At 38.6% G+C, this 23,463-nt stretch overlaps 1 protein-coding gene across 1 annotated transcript in view; it reads right to left on the bottom strand.

Moving 5' to 3' along the window:
- insyn2ab (inhibitory synaptic factor 2Ab) overlaps window positions 1-22,302 on the bottom strand; it is an 84,354-nt gene extending 62,052 nt beyond the window's left edge. Inside the window, exon 1 of the mRNA XM_056477777.1 lies at window positions 22,006-22,302. The gene's annotated coding sequence lies outside the window, so the exon portion shown is untranslated. The remainder of the gene's footprint in view (window positions 1-22,005) is intronic.
- Between the last annotated feature and the right edge of the window lie 1,161 nt (window positions 22,303-23,463).

The raw sequence follows: 23,463 nt of genomic DNA on the forward strand, positions 1-23,463 counted from the left end.
TAGTTTTGTCTTTTCTTCAGCACACAACATCCTGGCAGTCATAGCTTGTTTTTTTTTTCTTTTTGTTTGTGCGTGTGTGTTTTGTTTAGCAGTGGAAGTCACAGCTGACACAGTGCGACCTGCATTCATGCTCTCTCATTACACTAAGGCTTCATCTCTCTAATGAGGCTGCTAGTACATGGGAGATGGGGGCTGAAGCATAGGCTGCCAGCGAGACGGAACAGGGCCTTTGAGTCATCAGATACGAGATACAACTTAACACTAAATGGCAAATACTGACACGCAAGAACACCTGTATTATGAAGAAACAAAATGATGGCAACATTTCAACGATCAAAAATAGGTGGAAGTGCATAAAAAGAGTGATGAATAGGATGTTTTGCTGTTGTCACTGTTCAGCAAATTGGACTAGAATAAGCTGTATATATACACAAAATCTAATGGATGGTGAGTGTGCTAAAAAATGCTGCTTTACCAGTCGGTGGACCATGAATAATTTGCCAATTTGCCAATTTGCTTTCCATCTCAAATGCGCGTATGGCGATACAAAACTCCCTGACAGTGCTTTGGTGAGTGGTTGCCAGGGTGATGCTATACGGCTGCAAAGGTGTTCTAAGTGGGTTCTGATGGATTGCTGCACACAGAGATGCGAAAATACGTATTTTATTGCTTTTGAATATTTTTTACATTTCTATTTTGCTGAATAACAAATAATCAGATGTCATTAGTAATTAGGTAGTTTAAGAGACTGTATTTTTATTTATCTTTGAACACCAAGCTTAATAAGACTATCAAATATCATCTACCAATATTTTGGACAGATGCAAATAAATCATGACATCCCATTGGCTCCAGTTTGCTCACACTGTAAACTAGTGAAAACAAGAAAAGGACTCACTCTGGTGTAAACTGATTAAAGATAATGTACTGCAAATTGTAAATGACCCTACATACAGTATACACTATACTACATGTATTGAGGTGCAAGGCTTCTTATTGTATGTGACACCATAATAAAGAAACATGTGAATTAAAAAACAAAGTGTGGTACATGCATGATTATTAACCACATGAAAATGTTATTAACCACAATGCAGTAAAAGAGGAACATGTTCTCACAAATATTTTGCAATCATATTCCAGTTCTGTTTGACTTTACTGTGCTTTAAATGTCATATACAAACAAAATTACGTTAAAACATCTGTCTAGACAAATAATTATTGTTGGTTAAATTACTTCTGAACATAAATAGCTGGAAATTAAATGGATCAATATATTAGATCTGTGCACTTGTCTTAAAGTGACAGCCACCTAATCAATGTCCTTAAAGGGTCATGAAACCCCCCTCTTTCAGTTCCAGTCTACCTCTGAATTAAAAAAAAAAAATGCTACATGATGGGCATGGAGCGATGTGAGGAGAGGGAGGAGTGATCTTGGCCAGCAAAAGAGGAGAAAAATAGGAGGCCGAACTACTGTCAGTTGACCCACAAAATCAGACAAAAAATATCTGAATGCAGCAGGTCTCCCTATCTATTTCAACCATTAACCCTGCCGTAATCTGGAGATTTTAAACATAGGCGAAGACAGCAGCACAGATAGACGATGTGTCTGAATGATAACAAACTCAACTGATAAAAGACAAGGTCCACCATTCTCCAATTCTCGTACAGCTCTCAAGACAAAACATGCTTGCTACACAAACAGCTTCGCTGTATCAGGCCTGACAGCATCACGGGGAAAACCATACAAAAAAACCCTGTGGATCATGGAAACAAACACATACAATTCGACCCTTTATGAACAGCTAAATACTGCGTGTGCCAAGAAGCAGAGCATACCTGTCAACCCTCCCGTTTTTCACAGGATTCTCCTGTATTTTACAGTTCTATCTCGCTATCATCCCGTAAAGGTATTTTCCCGTTTTTCTCCAATATTTTCAGTCTTTCTCTGAAGGGTGAGAATAAACATTTAAGAGCCAATCCTCCCTATATGCAACCCATACTCCAAACCACCAGGGGTCGCCCCTTTCTCTTAAATGTAAGTTTGTTCTGTGCTTTCGTTTTATTTAGGCATGAAAACTTTGAAATAAATATTAAAATGGCAGGATTCCCGTTTATTTTCAATACAGGAGCCGTCGCCCCTCCTATGCAATCCTCAAAACAGTCATATAGCAGTGCGTGACTGTCAGCTGACACGCTCCATAGTGATAAATAGACACTGTTTCTCAAACAAATTCTGTACAAGCGATTTGAAGCAGAGCGAAAGTCTGGGTTTTGGGTGCGTGTTTAAACAGACATACACACATAATTATTAATAATAATAATAATAATAATAATAATAATGTCAGATGTCGATCTTGGTACTAATTTTGTCCTAAATGAGCATAAAAAGTTAGGAAAGTTTTCATTATAACATTAGATGTGTGCATTTTTAAAGTGACACCTGTTATTTGATGTAATCAAAGAAAAATCTAAATAAATGAGATTCATTCATTGCTCTTTAATCAGAACGTCTTATACAGTGAAGATAAGATTTGATAACTTGATTCTATTTCTTTATAATAGCTATACATTTTAAAAAGCTGAACTGTTTGCTAATTTATTTGCTGCTAATGTGTACTATTTATTCTTTTCTTTTATAAATAATAATAATAAAACATATTACTTACCGTGTAACTGTTTATTTACAGCTCCAGAAAAACAGATTTAGTAATTTGGGGATTTTTTTAGGGTGGGGTGATATCCCTTAATATGGTGGGCATATCCCGTATTTTCACATCCCAATGTTGACAGGTATGAAGCAGGGTCTTCTCATAGGATGAGAAAACTCAGCTATGAATAATAAGGATAAACTGACACGTTATTACTGGACAGGCAGATAGTGCTACATCACCAATTTTGATCCCTCCCCAATAATTATTTTAAGCCCAGAAGATGAAATTGGAAGACAAAAGCTTAAAGCTATCCAGTTATATATTTACAATTAAAGCTAACCGGTGCTAACGTTGTCTTAATTGATGCTCAACACACACAATTCTGTTAAAATCTCTAAAATTACTTAAGGGTTTCTTGAACTTTTAACTTATTTTGATGTATTTGTGCCCATTTCTTACTACATAGTTGCTCACGGCGCTCTAGGGGATTGCTGACGTATTAAAATGAAATGAAGCGAAGTGATGTAGCCAAGGTACGGTGAGCCATGTTAGGGGTTTGTGCTCTGCATTTAACTCATCCAACTGCATGCACACAATACAGAGCACACACAGGCCAAATATAAATATACACCACTCTAAGTGATATTCTAGGGGTGACTGCACCATCCAACAAGTTACCTAACTTAAGAGTAAATGGCCACTGGATTTCAGCTTGCTCGCTACTAAATATTTGAAAGCTGACGCATTAAACTTTTAAAGGAAAAGGTTAAAACATAACCTTTTACATTCAATAAATGGATACTGAAGCCTACAACCAGACGTTAGAGTTGGAAAAAAATGACTTGTTTCACAGTCAGAAAAGAAGCTAAGTAGAATAAACAAGAACAACAGCAAGAATTCACACTTGTTTGTGAGGATTTAACGATTATTTGGGATGAAACTCTTTAATTAAAAGTACAATTTTAAGTTAAATTCCAGGACTACACAGTGGCTCAGTGGTTAGCACGTTCGCCTGTTGGCATTTCTGTGTGGAGTTTGCATGTTCTCCCCGTGTTTGCATGGGTTTCCTCCGGGTGCTCCGGTTTCCCCCACAAGTCCAAAAACATGCGGTACAGGTGAATTGGGTAGGCCAAATTGTCCGTAGTGTGTGTGAGAGAATGAGTGTGTATGGATGTTTCCCAGAGATGGAAAGGCATCCACTGTGTAAAACATATGCTGGATAAGTTAGCGGTTCATTCCACTGTGGCAACCCCAGATTAATAAAGGGACTAAGCTGAAAAGAAAATGAATGAAAGAATGAAGTTACAGTCTTAATTAAATATAAATGTATTTTTCCCCTCACAATATAAGGGGAGAAATACCACAAAGAAATTCACAAGGATTAATTGAACAGTTCTTCATATTTCCATGCTGTTCCACATGCCACCTTTTGTCAGGTTAATGTCGAATCATGTTGGCCCAATTCAGCATGTAGAATTGCCATTGCCATCAGCTGAAGAGAGAACTCTGCTTGGTTATTCAGCAAAAAATCAAAAACTGAATTGACGTAGCAAGTAAACAAGTCAAAAAGGAATACAAATAGGCCAGCTGTAATTTCACTAAATTTATTATGGATTATTAGCTTATCCGTCAAACTTGCATGAGTGAATCCTTACATGGGTAAGTGAAAACTTCTGAGAAAATGGGACTAATGCTGCTTTGTTTACTCACTGAATGTCCAAGTCAAAAATGTAGTTTCTCTTAATGGAACAAGAAAACAGATACTGCCCCTGTGGGTGCGGAAAGACACATCCTCTCATACAAGCCCACTCTCATCTCAGTTGGCTGCCATCTGTTTGGTGTGTTCATGTGCAGCTTTTTGGTACAGACGGCACCAGATGTAAGCTGACCCAAGGTGACAACACAGTTGGGTTTAGTCAGTGCTAGATGTTTGGCTTCATTAAAAATAGGAGCACAAATAGTTTTTTGAAACTGCACAATTTAAAGAGCCCCTATTATGGGTTTTTGAATATGACCCACCATGCAGTGTGCAACACACCTCTAAGTGAATGAAATATCCAGCTAAGGCTTGAATCGGAAGTGCACCGTGTTTAAAACCATTGATTCTTCTATAAAAGAGTTGACTCAGTGGTTCAAATGAATCGCCGCTGTAACGAGTCTTTAGCTGTGTCGACGTGACATTGATATGGAACTCAAGCCCCGCCCATTTGTTGCGCATGCAGATCCGAGAAAATTGAAACCTCCGGCCCCACCCACAAATACTATAGCAAATAAAAAGAAGACAAACACCTTAGCAGATCCCGGTTGAATCATGTCACATACAGTAGACGCGTGAGGGAAAGTTAGTGTTATATTCCCTATCCAAACATTAAGCTGTGAAGAGTCAGTGGTTGAAGTTTATTTTTGCAAAAGTACCTCAGCATTATAGCCGCAGCCTTGTGCTGTGTTCCCTTCGTTTTTCTGACGAGTGCTTCAACAATCTACATGCTTTCAACGGAGGATTCGTCAGCCATTTGTTAAAGGAAGGATCGGAAGACTATTGTATGAGACTGTGTATCAAAGCTTGAAATAGTTCAGATTTTGCTACTGTGTGGATTAATACTGACTGTGTGTCACTGTTTTTACTTATGGTTAAGAATAGAGCAATATCCTGGTGTTAAACTGCATTGCTTTAATGCACTCCTGCATTGGGCTCCCACATACACTTTGCACTCTGACTACTTCAACACTATTGATAAGTCATGGTGGACATTTCTCTCTGTCTCGCGCTAAACTCAGTTGACCAGTCACAACAGACTGGGTCATCGGACCAATCAGCGCAGATGCCTCACGCTAAGGAGGGGTTTGGGAATAAATGAATCACTGAACGAATCACATGGGAGTTGTTGGGATAATTAGGTAAAAATAAATGCATAATATAAGACAAAGAAAGCGTTTTTTGACTTTCAATGCATATCAGACTGTTGTTGGAGACGCCCAAAACCAAAATATGACCCTGTTTAATGCATAATAGGGGCTCTTTAAAATATCACTCATGTCCATAGTTTTATATTAAAGGGGCCCCTTTTTACAAGATGAAAAGTAAGATGTTTGATGTGAAGTTTCAGCTCAAAATACCCCACATAAATATTGTTTTAGAACTCTTTGAAACTGCCCCTTTAAGACTTTGATCAAAACTGTGTTGTTTTGGTGACTGTCGCTTTAAATTTGAATGAGATTCTGCTCTTTTCAAAAGAGGCTGGCGATACAAACACCTGTGTGTCAAGCATAGCAGCAGATTCAAACGCTATCTCTGTCTATCTAAATGAAAATGCTAAAAAGAAGTGGCTCAGAAGAAGGCATATGGAGAATACAGTGTTCATTTTTGCATCTTAAAACTACACATTTATAATGCTGATATTATCTTTGCCATTTATGGTGTAAAAACTCTAATAGCGGATGGCTGCTTCTCACTCAGGGCTGTCTATGCTAATGAGAAAGAGATCTTTATTAATGAATTGGAGTTTCCCCCCTCCGATGACATGGACAAAGGGAGAATGTCAATCAAAGTGTTTCTGCAGACTGTTTTTATCAAGTGTGGTTAGAAAAAATAGAATGAATCACTTAACAATGAGGGCATCATGGTGGCGCAGTGGGTAGCATGATCGCCTCACAGAATTGAATGAGATGAATTGTGTGTGTGTGTGTGTGTGTGTGTGTGTGTGTGTGTGTGTGTGCGTGCGTGCGTGCGTGCGTGCGTGCGTGCATGCGTGCGTGCGTGTGAAAAAGTGTGTATGGGTGTTTCCCAGTGTTGGGTTGCGGCTGGAATGGCATCTACTGTGCAAAACATATGCTGGATAAGTTGGCGGTTCATTCCGCTGTGGCAAACCCTGATTTTTAAAGACACTAATCCGAAAAGATAATGATTGAAAGAATAATTCATTTTTAGCATTAGAGGTTGGCTATATTTACACAATGTTGCCATTTTTGCACAATAGTTCCCCTTTAAAGTCTGCGTGAAATCAAATTTTACTAGTTCACATTGTTATACTTAAGGTGGATAACTAATCAGAGCAAGTTAATACACTGAAAATGTATGTTTGTTTTGGTAAGCTTATATCAAAGTCTGACCATTTGCTACCGCCTTCGGAATGGTGGTCCTTCTGTTGTCTTCAACGTGAGTGGTTTCATAGCAACTCTTTATTAATATCCTTAGCCATGCCCCTCGTACATATAGTTTGCTAAGATGTGCAGAATGATGTGCAAAAGAAAGCCTGACCCTACTCAATTTTGTGTTTCAGTTGGAAATACATCGGCATAATGTAAGTATTTGAGATTTCACCAAATATGCACTATTAAGAATGGTTTAAAATACATCTTAACGCTATTTAAGACCTCAGATGTCAGATCACTAACATATTTGGGCACATACATTTCATGTTAACACAATTTGGAACTTGTCAAAACTAGGCTATACAATGTAAAACAAATGTATCAGCATGTATATAAATATAGCGGCAGGACAGTTTTCATTCTGTATCATATTCATTTCACTCAGCTGTGGTCCATCATTTACTATTAGCCATTGCGATGTCTGGCAGGCTCGGTAACAGGGAAGAATACAAATAGACACCTTGTCATCCGTCAGGCAGCAGCAGTGTCTTTCGGTGTCTGATTTTCACTTCGTAAGCTTATCTGACTCGACAGTGATAACACTCATCCTCCTTGAGTCATTGAACTGCCCCCTCTAACGATTCAATCAGCATCTCAAAATAATGAGCCTGGTGCCCTGACAATTTTTGGTGCTAATATGGTGGGGACTTTCAGCCACGCTGCAGAATATGCTGTGTTTTATGGCAGAGATTCCCAAACAGGGTCAATTGTACAACAGTTTGCTTCAGTCTGAATGTACACATTTTTTTCCTGAATACATTGTATAGATTTTATTTTTATCTTTAACAAAAGCCCCTTTCACACAGTGATACCGGAAAATTACCGCAACTACTTTACCTGTAAATTGAAAAAAGCGCTGTTTACACAGGCAAAAATGTTCCAGAATTTTTTCAGAAAATATCATTCACACATATATTCCAAAATACTAGTAAATTCTGACATTATTACCCAGAAATGACCTCTTAACGGCTGCGCTTTTTTTTTGTAAACATGTGATTACATTCCAAACTCTGTGGATGGATAAGTATTGTGAACAACTTCGATAAAAACATGAAGAAAGACTTTTGTGTGTCGAGATGTACATGTGTGCATGTGCTGGTGCTCACCGGCTGCTTCATGTGCACACACGTGGTGTAAAGCAACTAAAGCAGAGTTTAAAGGTAAACAAACATCAGTTTATCAAAAGCATTTTATCAATAATTATTTACACAGTTGGCATTAAAAAGGAACAGAGAGGTTATCTGACTAACATCTAGCAGCTTAATGTGTCTGGAAAAATATTCAAAGGCTTTTATTTTCATAAACAGCGCGTATATGAATGCGTCTGAATGTTCTGATTGGCTGGAGTAGATGTCTCAATTCAACGCGTTCTAAGCGTGAACGCGCTCTTTACGGAGTTCACACAGTGCAGCATTCTGGCAAATTACCGGTAATGTTACAACTTCTCTTCCTGGAAAATCGCTGGAACGAATTTTCCCGTATTTTTAAAAAGGGCCGGTTCACACGTACAGACCTTTCCGGAAAATTATAAGCAATTTTCCGGAAAGGTCTGTATGTGTGAAAGGGGCTAAAAGGTAATTATCATTGACTATCTAAAACTAAAAATGCTAAAAACACATTTGATAATTGAAAAGGATGAGAGTATTAAAATATTAAAATTAAATTCAATAAAAATGTTGTCAAAAGATTTAGTTGAAACTAAAAATACATACTGTAACTTAAAATTAAAAAAAATAGATTAAGCATAGAACTACACGTAAATATAAGTAAATATAAATTTGAATACATTAAAGAGCCCCTATTTTGCATTATAAAAGGTCATATTTTGGTTTTGGGGGTCTCTAACACCAGGCTGATATGCATGCAAGGTCAAAAACACTGTCATTGTCTTATAATGTGCATTTATTTTTACCTAATTATCCCAACGACTCCCATATGATTTGCTGAGCGATTCAGGCTGCGGTCACACTTGACTTTTCTCCCCATAGACTTCCATTTATATGCACACGAATGCGTCAGACCGGAAACGCAGGGTCATGTGTTAAGTTTCGCAGGTTGCTGCGGTGCAAAGTTCAAGCTTGGTGAACTCTGACCTGCGAAATCGCATCACTTGACTGCATGAGACCAACCGAAGATCAAAATATGACCTCTCTGGACAGAAATGTAAAATAAGGACCAAGCGCTTGCGTTTTTTCATGTCTAATTATCTTGTTTAATCCCGCCCTTTTTCGCAGCGCCGTACGACAGAATTTCGCAAGCTCAACCTCTAGTGTGACCCCAGCTTCATTTGTTCCCAAACTCCTCCTTTGTGTGAGAATAATCCGCTGTGATTGGTTCGATGACCCAGTCTGTTGTGAAACGCCCACCACTGCTATGAAGTAGCACAGAGTATGTTAGAGCCCAATGCAGGAGTGCAATAAAGCAATGCAGTTAAACACCAACATATTACTCTGCTCTTAAACCCAACCCCAAGTAATTACAATGACACACATTCAGTATTAATCCACAGAGTGGCAAAACTTGAACTATTTTAAAAATACACTGCGCCGCGCATGTGTAGGAACAGCTGATGTTGGCTATAGCAAAGACAAACAGCAGAAGATCGCAAGATCAGAAACGCATTCAAACCGGTAAAGCAAGAAGCATGTGCCGTGTTTTCAACGTAGTTTTGGATGCAATATGTGAAAAGCCGCATACAGATTTAACCTAATACATTATACGAATTGATCTATAATAGATAAGTGATTACAAGCCATGTGGCGCGATTACAACACATAAATATATACATAATTTGCAAACGACACAAAACGAGGCAACAATCTTTATTACACTTACATGTTATGATCCTGAGGAAGAAGAAACTGATCCATATGAACTTTGATGCTGCGTTCACTTCAAACGCGAATGAAGCATCAAGCGTGAGTGATTTACATGTTAAGTCAATGCAAAGACGCAAATTGCCATCCTGCGGCACAATACGCGCGAATGAGGCAACATGAATGACGCGACTCACCTGAATCACTCGAGTTGAAAAATCTAAACTTCAGCGGACATTCGTGCCACATTGAGCAATCAGGAGCTTTCTCTTGTAGGAGCATGATTATGACATAGTGCCTGTTGTTGGTGTCCTGGGGGAAAATCCTCTTCCATAACATAACAGCATAACAGTTACTGACAAAGTCCCTGTCAAAGTCCCATACATAATAGTCTCTGCTGCTCCTTCCTTTAGCAAATAGTTAACGGAATCCTACAGTGCAGTGTAGGTTATTGTATCTAAAAATCTGAAAAATGACAGGAACAATCATAGCACTTTGTTGTCTATACTGTGGGGGTTTTGTGAAAACGAACTTTGACCCTTTATTCCCCACAGCCGAATCTCCAGCTGTCAGAGATCGTCATCAGTCCCATGATCCCCCACACTCCGCTAGTGTCTGAAGGGAAAGGCGTGTTCACGTTTTACCAGATCTGGCACTATATTTGGTGATGCACCGTATCTTCGTCGAAAAAGATTCAAACCCAACACGATTCATTTATTTGACTCTGAGTCGACTATTTCATTAAAGAATCAATAGTTTTAATCATGGTGCACTTTCAGATTTAAACGTCAGCTGGATGTTTTTATTCACTTAATGCTGTGTTACACACTGCATGGAAGGTCATTCAAAAACCCAGAATAGGGGCTTAATAAAAATCGTTCTATAAATTTAATACAATAATTATTACTGAACTAAAACCCTGTTCATTTTAAAATATGAGCTACATTACATCCAGTGAATTGAAATGGCAAATGTTTGTGGTTTGGTGTCAGTGGTATTGTGCATGTCAGTGAAGCCATTCATCATTTTAGGTCTCGGAAGAGTGGTTACATGCCCCTCGATGTGCACTTTTGCAGAACATGCAGAGGTGTGGACTACAGGGTGAACTGTTACCCAGCAGGCCATGTGGCACACCCAGAAACATGCATTTGGCACATGACCAAAAAATGTGTTTGTATCAATTGTACAGTCTCTATTGTGTGTTTTCCAGATGAATGCTTTTTAAATATGGAATCACTTGTCAGAATTGTATTTTCGTACACATGCCAAAATCTTAAGATTCCTCGTAGCATCTGCACTCACACCGATCTCTGATTTATAGCACCATCTGTCCTTAAACAGATGGCGATGGTTGATTGATTCATTGATTCTGTAATTTAATTAAATCCACATGGTAGTGGCTCACCTGCATGCCTCTTAAGTGCCAACTGAATTGCGACTATGATTAGGATTGAAAACACTCTTTGGGTCATTTGTGAGGACTCACCATAGCATTTGGAGAATTTTTCTGAAATGCCCTGGGAAGGCATTCAAAGCCTCATTCAGGCAATTATTCAAACTGTAATGGTGGACACTTGTGGAATCGATTCTGTTTAGTCTGCTGAAAAGTGTCAGTGGTCAGTACCAGACGCCACAGTGACACTTCCATGTTGTAATGGTATTTCTTGATGATAACAATTACCGTTATCATCACTAATTTGCAGTGAATAAATTCTCTTCCCAAAGGGCACTTAGCAAAAATACCATGACATTCTAAAGATACAGACTAGTCTCCTAAAGGGATCGTTCACCTAAAAATGAACATTCTCTAATCATTTACTCACCCTCAGCCTGGTAGTTTCTAGGCAATAGCAATGAATTCATCATTAATTATCATAAAAATAGTTCATGAACTATGAATTAAGCAGGTGGTTATTCACTGAAAATAATTAGCTCTTACTCTTCCTGAAGGATTCATGGGAAAAGATGTAATGTCCAGTTTAGCAAATAATAATTCATTTAAAGGCCTTCAAGTTAATGGATTCGCAAACGCCATCTGAAAGATTCACTCATAAATCTGACTGATCAGATTCTCAGGTTTAAAAGAACACTCGACTTTTTTTGAAAAGGCTCATTTAACAAGTCTCCTAGAGTTATCACAGTTATAATGCACCACGCCACGTCACGCCGCCACTGCTCTCCCACCAAAACTGTAAACCAAGAACAAACCAAGGGGAATCACACTTACTTACACTTGTGAAATGGAGGAAGAAACTAATCCATGAACTGTGTACTGTAAAGTTCTTGTCAAGCTCTGATAAAGTCCCACACATCAATAGTTTTTTCTGATCCTTTCTTTAAAGAACGGCCGACAAATCCCCCATTGTAAGAATGTAGATTATTAAAGCACTCATCAGAAAAATGACAGGAAAACAGCACAAGGCTGGCGCTATAATGCAGAGATATTTTTGCAAAAATAAACTTCAACCACTGACTCTTCACAGCTTCATGTTTGGGTAGGGAGAGTAACACTAACTTTCCCTCACACTTCAGAGTACAGCGTCTTCATGACATGATTCAACTGGGATCTGCTACAGTGTTTGTCTTCTTTTTCTTTCAACAGTGTTTGTGGGCGGGGGGTTAAATTTTCCTGGGTCTGTGCGCGCAACAAATGGGTGGAGCTAGAGTTCCATATCAACATAACGCCGACACGGCTAAAGATTCATTACCCGGGGGATTTAAACCACTCTGAGGCGACTCTTTTATAGATGAATCAATAGTTTTAAACATGGCACATTTTCAGATTTAAGCTGGATATTTGACTTCACTTAGAGCTGTATTACATTTTGCATTTTCAATAACCCATAATAGGGGCTCTTTAAGTATAGTTTCGGTTAAAAAACAAAAAGATGAAAAACTTACCTACATCTTAGACGGCTTAACAGCAAATTTTCATTTTTGGTTGAACTATCCCATTCAATTTCAGTCTTTAGATCATGCAAATTAATACACAAGTTCAGCCCACTTTTTAATCCTTCATCAGTGTTAAAATCTTTATGGAATTGGTAAAAAAGTGAGCACAATTCTTTAAAATGTGCGTGAACTATCACTTTAAACCAAATCTGCCTTTCTCATTCTCTGTCTTTAAAGCACACACACAGAGGTCCCCCTTCAACCCTGACAATTTGGCCACCGTCAACCCCAGGATTATGAGTAATGCATTGAATCTAAAATTGCAAAAGTAATCCTCTTAACTCTCCTCATGCACTTTAGCAGCATGTCAGTTCAAACAGGCCCACTGGTCCTATTGAAAATAACTGTGAAAAAGAAACAGCCTTTAACTCTAAAGCTATGTGCGTTTTTCTAGGTTTATCCACATTTATTTATTAATTTAACCCACACCTTTATCCAGTCGTGTCTATGGATGGCTATCACCAGCAGCAGGTACTGCTGATATGTAAAGCTCTCAGGGTTCTTCTTTAGATAGGCAGGAAAGCCAAAGTCCCAAACAATGTCTTGTACAAAACATCCTCTTACATCCCTTTTCAATGTCAGATGTTTCTTTATGCTTAAGGTCTCATTTATGCCTGCTTCAGTGTTTTAAATCATATCAACCTGGAGCACAGCCTGATAATCTGCACTGAAAGAGACCTCAGATTTAGGGGTCAGTTTCACAAGGGACTTCAAACCAAAAATCTGTCCTAATCTGCTGATTTTGGGAGGATAATAAGATTGGCTGTGGATTTGTGAGCTGATATGACTTTTCAGCACAGAGATATAATTAGTATTCCTTTTACGTAGCAGTGATATAACCACACAAGCTGGTTTTATTGTAGTGCGTGCATCAGGAGCTTTATTGTATGCAATTGTATTCAGCTGTTGTGAAAAACCTACAAATATTATTCATGTTTTGGAATGCAAATGAAGCATGATGTGTGAATGAAGCGTTGTAACATTTAGAAAGGAAATGGTGCTAACGCTTAGAGACAACATAGAGCGATTGCCTATAAAATTTAATATGCATCATATATTTTATATAATGTGGAGTGTAGGCACAACTTTTATATATTAAAATGTAATTCATTGTGTTTTTGCTGTAATGGTTTTCTAGATACTATGCATTCTGTTAGACTAAAGATGTGGAGGAGAACGCAGGCAGATTCTTAATATCACACCTAGTTGAAACCATCATTTTGAACTGATTGAACTGATTTGATGGCTTGATTTCCTGTCTTCCTTTTTTATTTCTACAATGCTGCCTTTGAAAAAATATCTGCGAGGGAAGCAATCAACCAACTACCAGCAAGCTTTCAACCCACCAAGAAGTCTATGCAAGATTCAAGAGAGAGAGGGAGAGAGAGAAACCGGATGGATGCATTACTGCCTCTGCCATAGATAAAACAGCACCTGACTGACTGTCCTTCTGCATCAGGCTGAGGTCTTGAGCCGTCCCTGTCTGTTGCACTTTTGATAACACACTAAACTGACATATTTCATTATGTGCCTTTGAAAAAAGGTTGACCACTTTGTAATACAATATTGTTGGAAATGTCACAGACGTCACAAACTGACGTATTTTTTTGTGACTCGTGACCATTGATTAGCATTGGAGTTCAGTGGGTTCGTGGCAAAAATGAAGGCTGACCTGGCTCCAAACTGTTTCTCAGAACTTACCTTTGACATTATTCATCATGCAATTCGACATTAAAAAATTAACATGAAGTGAGTCACTAACTTCAGTTCCTGGAAAAGAAGCTGGCTTCTAGCTATTTATTTGAAAAACCTTGGCGTGTTTGTGATTTATAAATGCACTGTTTGTTCCAAAAGCACACAGTATAACATAATATCCCCAGCCAGTCAAATGTTTCCCTTTTTATCCTCTCCCCCTCCTCCCTTTATCATAATCCCAAGCTGCATGTGGTGCAACAGTCATTAATATTGGGAGAGCTGTAATCTCTGTCTTTTATTCTGCAAAGGGCTTTGAGCCCTGCTTGTAGCACCAAACCTTAACGTGAAAAACAATCTAATGATTTTCCAGAGCTGCCTTTGCCTTCCGCTGTCACCACATGGTTGCACAGTCTGAAACCCGAAAGCACTGACACTGCGGTACAGTAAAAAGTTATGAGTCACTGGAAGGTTGCTCGCTGGGAGGCCAAAAGTCCTCACACTCCTGTCTAACATATATGGTACTTTCCAGAAACAAGGTACAAATTAGACCTGACACTCCTGAGAAGGAGATATTTAAATTGTTATGCTCGAGAAGGCCAAATTAATGGTACGAAATAAATGAAAATGCAAATTAAACAACAATAACAAATATGGTTTCAGAAGGTTTCAGCAGTCAGAAATCAGTGGAAAGGCCCTTGCTTTGACTGACTTCACTAGTAAACTAATGTGATCTTACTCAGTTCTTCTTTAGTCTCTTCCACAGTTTGGTGACAATGGTGTAAAACTTGTTGATAAGGATTTTCCAGAGATTTTTGATCAGGTTTAGGTCAGGGCCCTGTCCTGGCCATTTCATTATTTCAATGTTTTCTGTTCAATGAGTTATGTTTACTGTGTAACATGGGGTTCACTGACCTGCATGAATATTGCTGGCTGAAAACCTAAAACCTAGTTCACAGTACATATCTTTGAACTTCAGCAGATCAGTCTCTTAAACACTGAGACACAGCTGAAACATATCCTCACCCGGCTCGTTCCTGAACTGGTGGTCAGTTTTAGCTCGCTGAGATTCTCCACATAATACTGTCCTCTTGTGTATTTATTTATTTATTTTTTATGGATGACCAGTCTTTCCAGGGGACTTGAATGAGGAAGTGACAATGTAAAGATGCAATATTCTAAAAACCACAGATTTGTAACGGGCAATTTCTCTTGCTAAGGCTAAAAGGTTTGGTGCTGTGGTCTTTATCTGGGACAACGGACAACATGCGGTTGGGGGGGGGGGGGTAGTTTTCTTTAAACAACTTGTAAAGTCAGCGAAACAGTAACGTTTCCAGTTAGATTTGTTTTGTCAGAAAATAAAGAAAATGAACAGCAGTTGCAAGATTAGCATTAATAACTGGAAGGTATCTGAAAGTGTCCTCTTATTTTAATCAGTGTTCTTTTCAATTATCTGATTTAACTTTTTATACTGTGTTTAAAAATATTTGTAACTCAATAACTCTTGAGTTTCATGAATAGCATTTAGAAATAAATGAGATTATTTTCCTGTCTCTTCTCATCTTGCTAGAGAAAGCAAATCTCCATTTTAAAAAAAAAGTAAATATACCGTAAATATATTTACATATAATTTATTATTATTATTATTATGTAATTGGGTTAAAAAAGTTCAAGTCGTTTTCTTTACATTGAGGTATATATTTGGTACAAAAATATATAATTGTCTGGTTTTATTTTCACAGAATGTCAAGAAAGTCAAAAATAGTGGAAAAATCCTAAATCATTTTAAATAGAGTTACTGTCTCAGGCTTCACTGAGCAACATATTGCCTTTGGTCACTGGCTGGTACAGAGAAGGTGCACTAGTTTGTAACACTGGATTTACAGACTTATCAGCAAGCCATGTAAGGAGTGCATGGGATCAAATGACTGCTATTACCACTGCTCTGTGCGAGGGGCTGTGAATGTGAAATGTGGCGCTAATCCCACTAACAAGCTAAAGTATTAAAGTGACTGAAAGTGGAGGAATCCCCTTTCGGATTTGTGATTTACACTGGGGTGTCATTAAACCACTGTAAGTTGTGGGTGCATGAGAAGAAGAAAATGTAACCCTTAGTTTGGTGCATGAACCACAATGGGAATAAAATGTAACCATTCATTATTGATTCAAAATGAAATATAGTAGCATTATCTGAATGATTAGGCATTTTTGAGGCAATGAACTGCGTTTCTAATTTTGTACTACTCTCTTCGGTCCACTCAAAGCATTGTCAACAATTTTAACATTTAAAAAACATCATAATTTACGATTAATAGGCTATTTTATGACCTGTTTTGACTACGTCATGGGGACACACTTTTTGAGTAGGCATGGCAGATAACTCTGAAGTAAACTGGTGTGATTGGCTGCATATCCTTTTAACTTTCCCACCAAGAAAAAAAATTGGACTGCATTTATTAACGCCTAATGTCACTAGTTAACACACTCAATGCATATTTTTTCAACACATGCCATAATTTTTTAAATATCAACCTCTACCAAATGGTAGTAATGTCAGTTTATGGTAAAAGCACTGAAATTAATACATATACTATGAAAAATATGAAAATATGAAGTGTACTGTAAGTGTAAACAAAACATTTTTGAAGCCTAAATCATCTTGACGTATGCCATAAAATATCTCAGATACTCATCAAACATGTTTACTTGGGTTTTCTTTTTTTTTTTACAATCAAACCAAAATCAAGTGTAGTAGTGCAACAGGATTATGTTTGTTTGATTTTTTTCGTAAACCAACAATGCTGTGTGTGTAAACCATTATTTAAAACAGTTAAAATATAATCAACCGTTTGGTAGAGTGGGCAGTCAAAGGGATATTTAAACATTTTCGAAAGTTCGACAGGACAGGTGTGTGCCCACTAATGTAATCTTCTTCTTGTATCATATATTTGATGATCAAAAAATTAATAAACCCTCAAACGATCTGTATTAACTAAGCTAAGGTGACCTTCTAATAAAAACATCTATTCACACTTGTGTGGTGCAACATTACTGTCAGATAAAATATAGTCAGCAGAGCATCATCTTGCTTTTCAGTATGTCAGATAATTTGGTGTTGCCTTGTATGTAAACAAATCTGTGATAAAATGGCATGACTAAGATCTTACTAAGTACATCCATTTTTTCCTAACGGGATCAGAAGGAATGCAATGCAGAGACTACATTTTTCATGAAGCACTGCATATCATCCTGTCTTTAGAGTCACTTTTATTGTTCGGTTCTGTAGACCTGTGTTTAGGGCTGGCCGATTAATCGAAAAATATTCAAAATCGACATTCAGAACCTATAATCGACCTAATTTTTCCAGGTCAATTTTTTTTCAATTACCCCGCTCTGTTAAGGCTGAATTACACTTATTATACTATGATTTATAATTATTATATTATTATATTATACTTGTGCCATGAGCACATGACTGGTGCAGCCTTCGCATAGCCACGCACCACTCAAAGAAATGTACTTATTCGTCATAACAACCAGCAGCGCAATTTTGTGATTGCCTGGTTTGGTAGCAGTGACGAGGGTGGGCGGGGCAGAGAGTCACGTTTTAGGCAATGTGTTTTAATTTCAGTTGTTTAGCGTTGATGTTCAATAAATAATCATAGATAGTAGATAGCATGTGTTTACTTCAATTGTTTTAAAATCAAGTTATGCACCCTACATTCAAAAATCTCTCACTTGTAATATGTGAGCATATTCATTCATTCATTTTCAGTGGAATGAACTGCCAACTTATCCAGCATATGTTTTTTACACAGCAGATGCCCTTCCAGCCACAACCCATCACTGGGGAACAACCACACACTCTCATTCACACACATACACTACGGACAATTTTAGCTTCCCCAATTCACCTGCCCCACGTCTTTGGACTTGTAGGGGAAACCAAAGCACCCGGAGGAAACCCACACGAACACAGGGAGAACATTCAAACTCCACACAGAAATGCCAACTGACCCAGCTGAGGCTCGAACCAGCGACCTTCTTGCTGTGAGGTGACAGCACTACCTACTGCGCCACCGCATTGCCCTATGTGAGCATATTTACTGTACAAAACTTGTCAATGAACTATGAGGGTAATAACATAAAATAAATCAATTAAATAATAGTTCATTAATCATAAACGAGTTAAAATGTTTAATTAATCAAGATTTTGATTTTAGGCCAAATCGCTCAGCCCTACCTGTGTTTGCCTCTCATACTATTTACTAGTATCATTCAAAGTTTGCACATATTCATTGCACTACATTGCACTGATTCACTTATTTGAACTGTACATACCCACTATACATATACATTTGTAATTATGTTTATCTATCTGCACACTTCTGCTATTAATAGTATCCTGTACATATATTCATTCATTGTAAATCTGTTCATAGCTAATACAACCTGTATATAATGTTTATAGTACATCCATCTGTAAATATTACCATAGTTTTTCTATAACTGCACTTTATAACTTATACCTGTATCCTGCGCTTGCTGCTATTGCACTGCTGGTTAGACCGAAACTGCATTTCGTTGCCTTGTACTTGTACATGTGTAATGACAATAAAGTTGAATCTAATCTACAGTATATGCACAAGTCAGTGGGTGGAACTAAGCTAGCAGTGTTGTAAAAGCAGCTGTTGATTTCCTTCTACAAAGTTAAGTTACATGATTATGTAATAAAGGGGCACATTCCTCAACCTGTCGTTTTGGCAGATTGGCTTCAATATAACATGTTTTTAGACTAACAAGAAAGTTTTGAGTTCTGAAACTTACTGGAGGCTTTTAGAATACAATGACCTCTTTTATGTCAAAGAAGATCAAGGGAATTTACATTTCTCAGGTCATGACCCCTTTCATACTCTAACCATTGCATAATTCAAGCTGAACTGACAGTGACATTTTGATTTATTGACAGCATCACGCCAGCAGCATAAACTCCATAAGTTTGAGTAAAACAACACAGATTAGGTTTTTCAGAACTATTTGAAGATTAATTATATTATAATTTCTATACAGCACTGAATAACCACTGAAATCTCAAAAATGTTTTATTATTTTTGTCATAAAATCTTTGCTTGACAGTTTTTAAAATCACACTGCATCCTCACACATTTTTACAGCGGATGGCATGATTAAAGGGATATTTATTCATTCATTTTCTTTTCAGCTTAGTCCCTTTATTAATCAGGGGTTGCCACCGTGGAATAAACCGCCAACTTATCCAGCATGTGTTTTACACAGCGAAAGTCCTATTAGCCACAACCCAGTACTGGAAAACACACATAGACTCTCACATTCACACCTCCACACATACACTACGGCCAGTTTAGTTTATTCTATTCATACCACATGTCTTTGGACTGTGGGGGAAACTGGAGCACCCAAAGGAAACCCACGCCAACATGGGGAGAAAATGCAAACTCCACACAGAAATGCCAACTGACCCAGCCAGGGCTCGAACCAGCGACCTTCTTGCTGTGAGGCAACAACGCTACCAGCAGCATCACTGTGTCGCCGATTAAAGGGATAGTTCACCCAAAAATTATTATTTTTTTATCTTTTACTCACACTTGACTTGTTTTGAACAAGTTTGATGATATACTGAGGAATGTCAGAAACCTGAAACTATTTACTTCCATAGTTTTGGTTTTATGTAGCGTGTTTGGCATGCTGTGCCGGGAGAGAGCTCTGAGCTCATAAGATCCTCGAGCCCAGGGCTCCCTCCTGTTTGCAGGGAGAGAGGGGAGTTTGAGCTCAGGTAGGTCTTGAGAACTCTCCTGCTATGTATGGTTAATGACAAATTAGGAATGGCTACGGAGAGATATGCTGCTGATTAAGAGCTCGTCTATGACGCAAGTTTTTGGACTGTCGGAGGAAACCGGAGAACCTGGGGGAAACCCATGCGAGCACAGGGAGAACGTGTAAAATCCACAAAACAATGTTGACTGGCCTGTTAGAGACTTGGACCAGTGACGTTCTTGCTGTGAGGCAACAGTGCTAACCACATGCCACCCTATCAAGGAAAAAAAGGAGTAGGAGTGGGAGGCGCGATTCTTCAAGATGATTGAGGTAAGGAACTCTGGTTATTTATAATGAGTTAGGAATCATCCGATTGGTGAATCATGCATTAGCTAATGCGGGACCAGCAGCAGTCAATCATAGGCACACGATCCTCTCGAAATTAGTTTAGAAATAAGAATTACTTTACAAAGAAACTCAAACTGGTTTGGAACAAGTTAACATTGAGAAAATGATTATGCAGTTTTCATTTTTGGGTGAACTTTCCTTTTAAAGAAGATGAGAAATATAAAAGTGGGTGTTTAATTTGCTCTGCATGTTGATTTGAATATCATTACAGAGATTTGGAGTGCTGAACAAAACAAGTGAAATTCTGTAATTTATCATGTAAATGATCTTTTGCTTGTTCAACAATTGTAGAGTTAAAACGATGGCTAATTTCAATGGATCACCATCAGTCATGATGTACAGAAATGAACAAAAACTAAAGATCAAGCGAAAAATGAAGTAAAACAAGGAAAGAGAGTAAAGACGCTGTGGTGCGTGACTAAACGCATTCAAATAGAGGCCTAAGACTGCAGGACAGGGGAAGACAGTGATCGGAAATGATACTAAAATGAGATGGAAGGATGTAATGCCTCACTCATCCTTGATTCAAACCCGAGAATAAGGTCTCAAAAGGTAAAAATCTGAGCATCTCATCTTCCCAAAAGAAGAAGGTAATGAAAGAATGATGGAAACATTTTACTAAAATGGGTGAAAAGTAATACGCTGGAGGATTTCCCATCCTGGCATGTGTACAAACGACAAAAAGTTCATATCTGGAGAAAATGAGATTCTGAATCACAGTGAAGATAGAAAGTGTCATTTTATCATACAGGGTAGTCCGTGACAGAGTGGAAATCTCTCTCCTTCTCACACACACACACACACTCACACAAACACACACACATACTGACGATGAAGCACAATATCATACAGAAGGACTGCCATCATTCAAATGCACATCCTCTCATGTTTTGCTGACAGGTTTATACCTTACATAAAAGTTGTCCTGATGATTACACGTCACGACTACAATACAGCTTCCAATAAATGCTTCCTTAACTACCCATAATAGTGACTACGGCTTTTAAACAGATCTCCATCAATAAAATACATACTTTACCTGATGATGCACGTTATCCATATTACAAAATCACACAGTCAGAAACACACAGCTGAGGCATGGGAGACAAAAAAGCCCTGATCCACGAAGGACAAAATCCCACCTTTATCAATTTACCTTTGCGCCCACAAATAGCTTTCAGGAACTACTATGACACAGATATGTCAGAGGAAAAAAAAACTGGCTAACTAAACATCAGACTGTTGCATGACAAGAGCGAGCACAATCAAATCACGTCAATGTCCAACCTAACAAGCTCCAGCAACCCCCAAAGGACAGCAGGGGGGAAAAGTGAATTATCATCCTCCACTTTGAGGATGCACAGGCACAGATGAAGTGTAATTGAACCAAGCTCACTCACTCACTCAGCTGCGGAATACTGTAAGTAACCGTAAGCCAGCCGTATTTCAACGAAGCACATTGCAATGCACAAACAGACCTTCCTGCGTCCAACACTTGATGTAAAAAAAAACCGGGGCTGGACGGAGGGCACACTCACCCTGAGAGGACCATTAGCGGAGGAGAGGAAGACAGTGAAGGCGTCAGTCTCCCGCGGCACTGGGGCATATCCGCTGGTTTAGGAGCCATGCGAGGCGGCCGGCAGCAGACGAGTTGCTCCACATTTGCTGAAGTGCAGCAGTGAGAGGGTTTGCCCGACGCCGGAGCTGCAGCGAGCGGACACGCTCACGCGCACACACGCGCGCACTCACACACATGCAGAGTGTACGAGGGCGAAGATGCGCGCTTCGTTTAGTGCGTCAAATTGAAATCCCACCACAAGGAGGCTTAAGAGATGTGCCCCTCTTGATTTCTCACATCACTGAGAGAGAGGTACATGTGTGCGCGCATTACATACACACACACAGAGGGAGAGAGGGACTTTCAAGTGCAGACAGTTGGCGCGCGCTCGCGGACGCAGACGATGCTCCTCACCGCTGCTGCAGACCGTGTGCGTTTGATAAGAAAAAAGAGAGAGGGATAAAGGAGCGGGGAGAGTTTGGAAAAGCAAAAGGTTGACAGAGGATGCGAAATGAGCTGAGAGGAAGTCCTGTTTTACTTTAATTGGTCACCATCGGTATCATCTACTAATACTGTAACTTACTAACCCGCAGATCTTATGTAATCACATGGTGGGTGTGTGTTAGCGATGTTTAAAAAGCCGAGAAGTAATAATACCGACGCGTTTTAATTGGCTGGCCCTTGTATTATCACACTGATTACACCTCGTTACAAGATGACACGATTTAAATGAGAAAGAGATGGAGAGATTGGAAGATTACAATGTGGGTGAAAAAAAAATCAAATGTAGGGAAGCGTAATTGGATTGTTAATTAACGCGAGTCATCTCTGTGTTTTATAATTAGCAGAATTCCTCTGGGCATAAATCAGCCTTGTTGATGCTGCTTCAAACACGCGGGCGACCGTCCTGATCATCATACATGCTGAAATGTGACTCGCGTAAATCATCTTGAAAGACAACAAACAAAATGTTTACTTGGTGGATTTGGTGTTTTGATTAGGGTGTTCAACATCCTGAAGCTGAAGAACAACTAAACTACTGAGGTAGAAAAGAAACGCACATTGAAGTAGCTTATCTGAAAGAACGAATATACTCTTACAACATTAAGTCAAACCAAAAAAACAGCATAGTATTTGGATGAAGGCTTTGTTAGTTCAGTACACTGAAGAAGTGATTTGTTTTTCAGTCCCCCACACACTCTTCCCAGCATGCACTATGGTATGAATAATTAATATGGTTGTATTGTTTGACCAAGGGCTTACACACTGCTGTTTGTGATTGTGTTGTCATGTTTAGTGAAATGTTATGTCAATGTGTTTGTTGTTCTACTCAAAATGATTATTATGTTGATTATTTCATCAAAATATTGTTGTGTTTGGTTAGCAACATGATGTCAATAGTTTAAGAAAACAAGCGCTTTACTTTCCATGGCATATG

Source organism: Danio aesculapii, chromosome 17, assembly GCF_903798145.1.
Source record: "Danio aesculapii chromosome 17, fDanAes4.1, whole genome shotgun sequence".
In the NCBI taxonomy this organism is placed as follows: domain Eukaryota; kingdom Metazoa; phylum Chordata; class Actinopteri; order Cypriniformes; family Danionidae; genus Danio; species Danio aesculapii.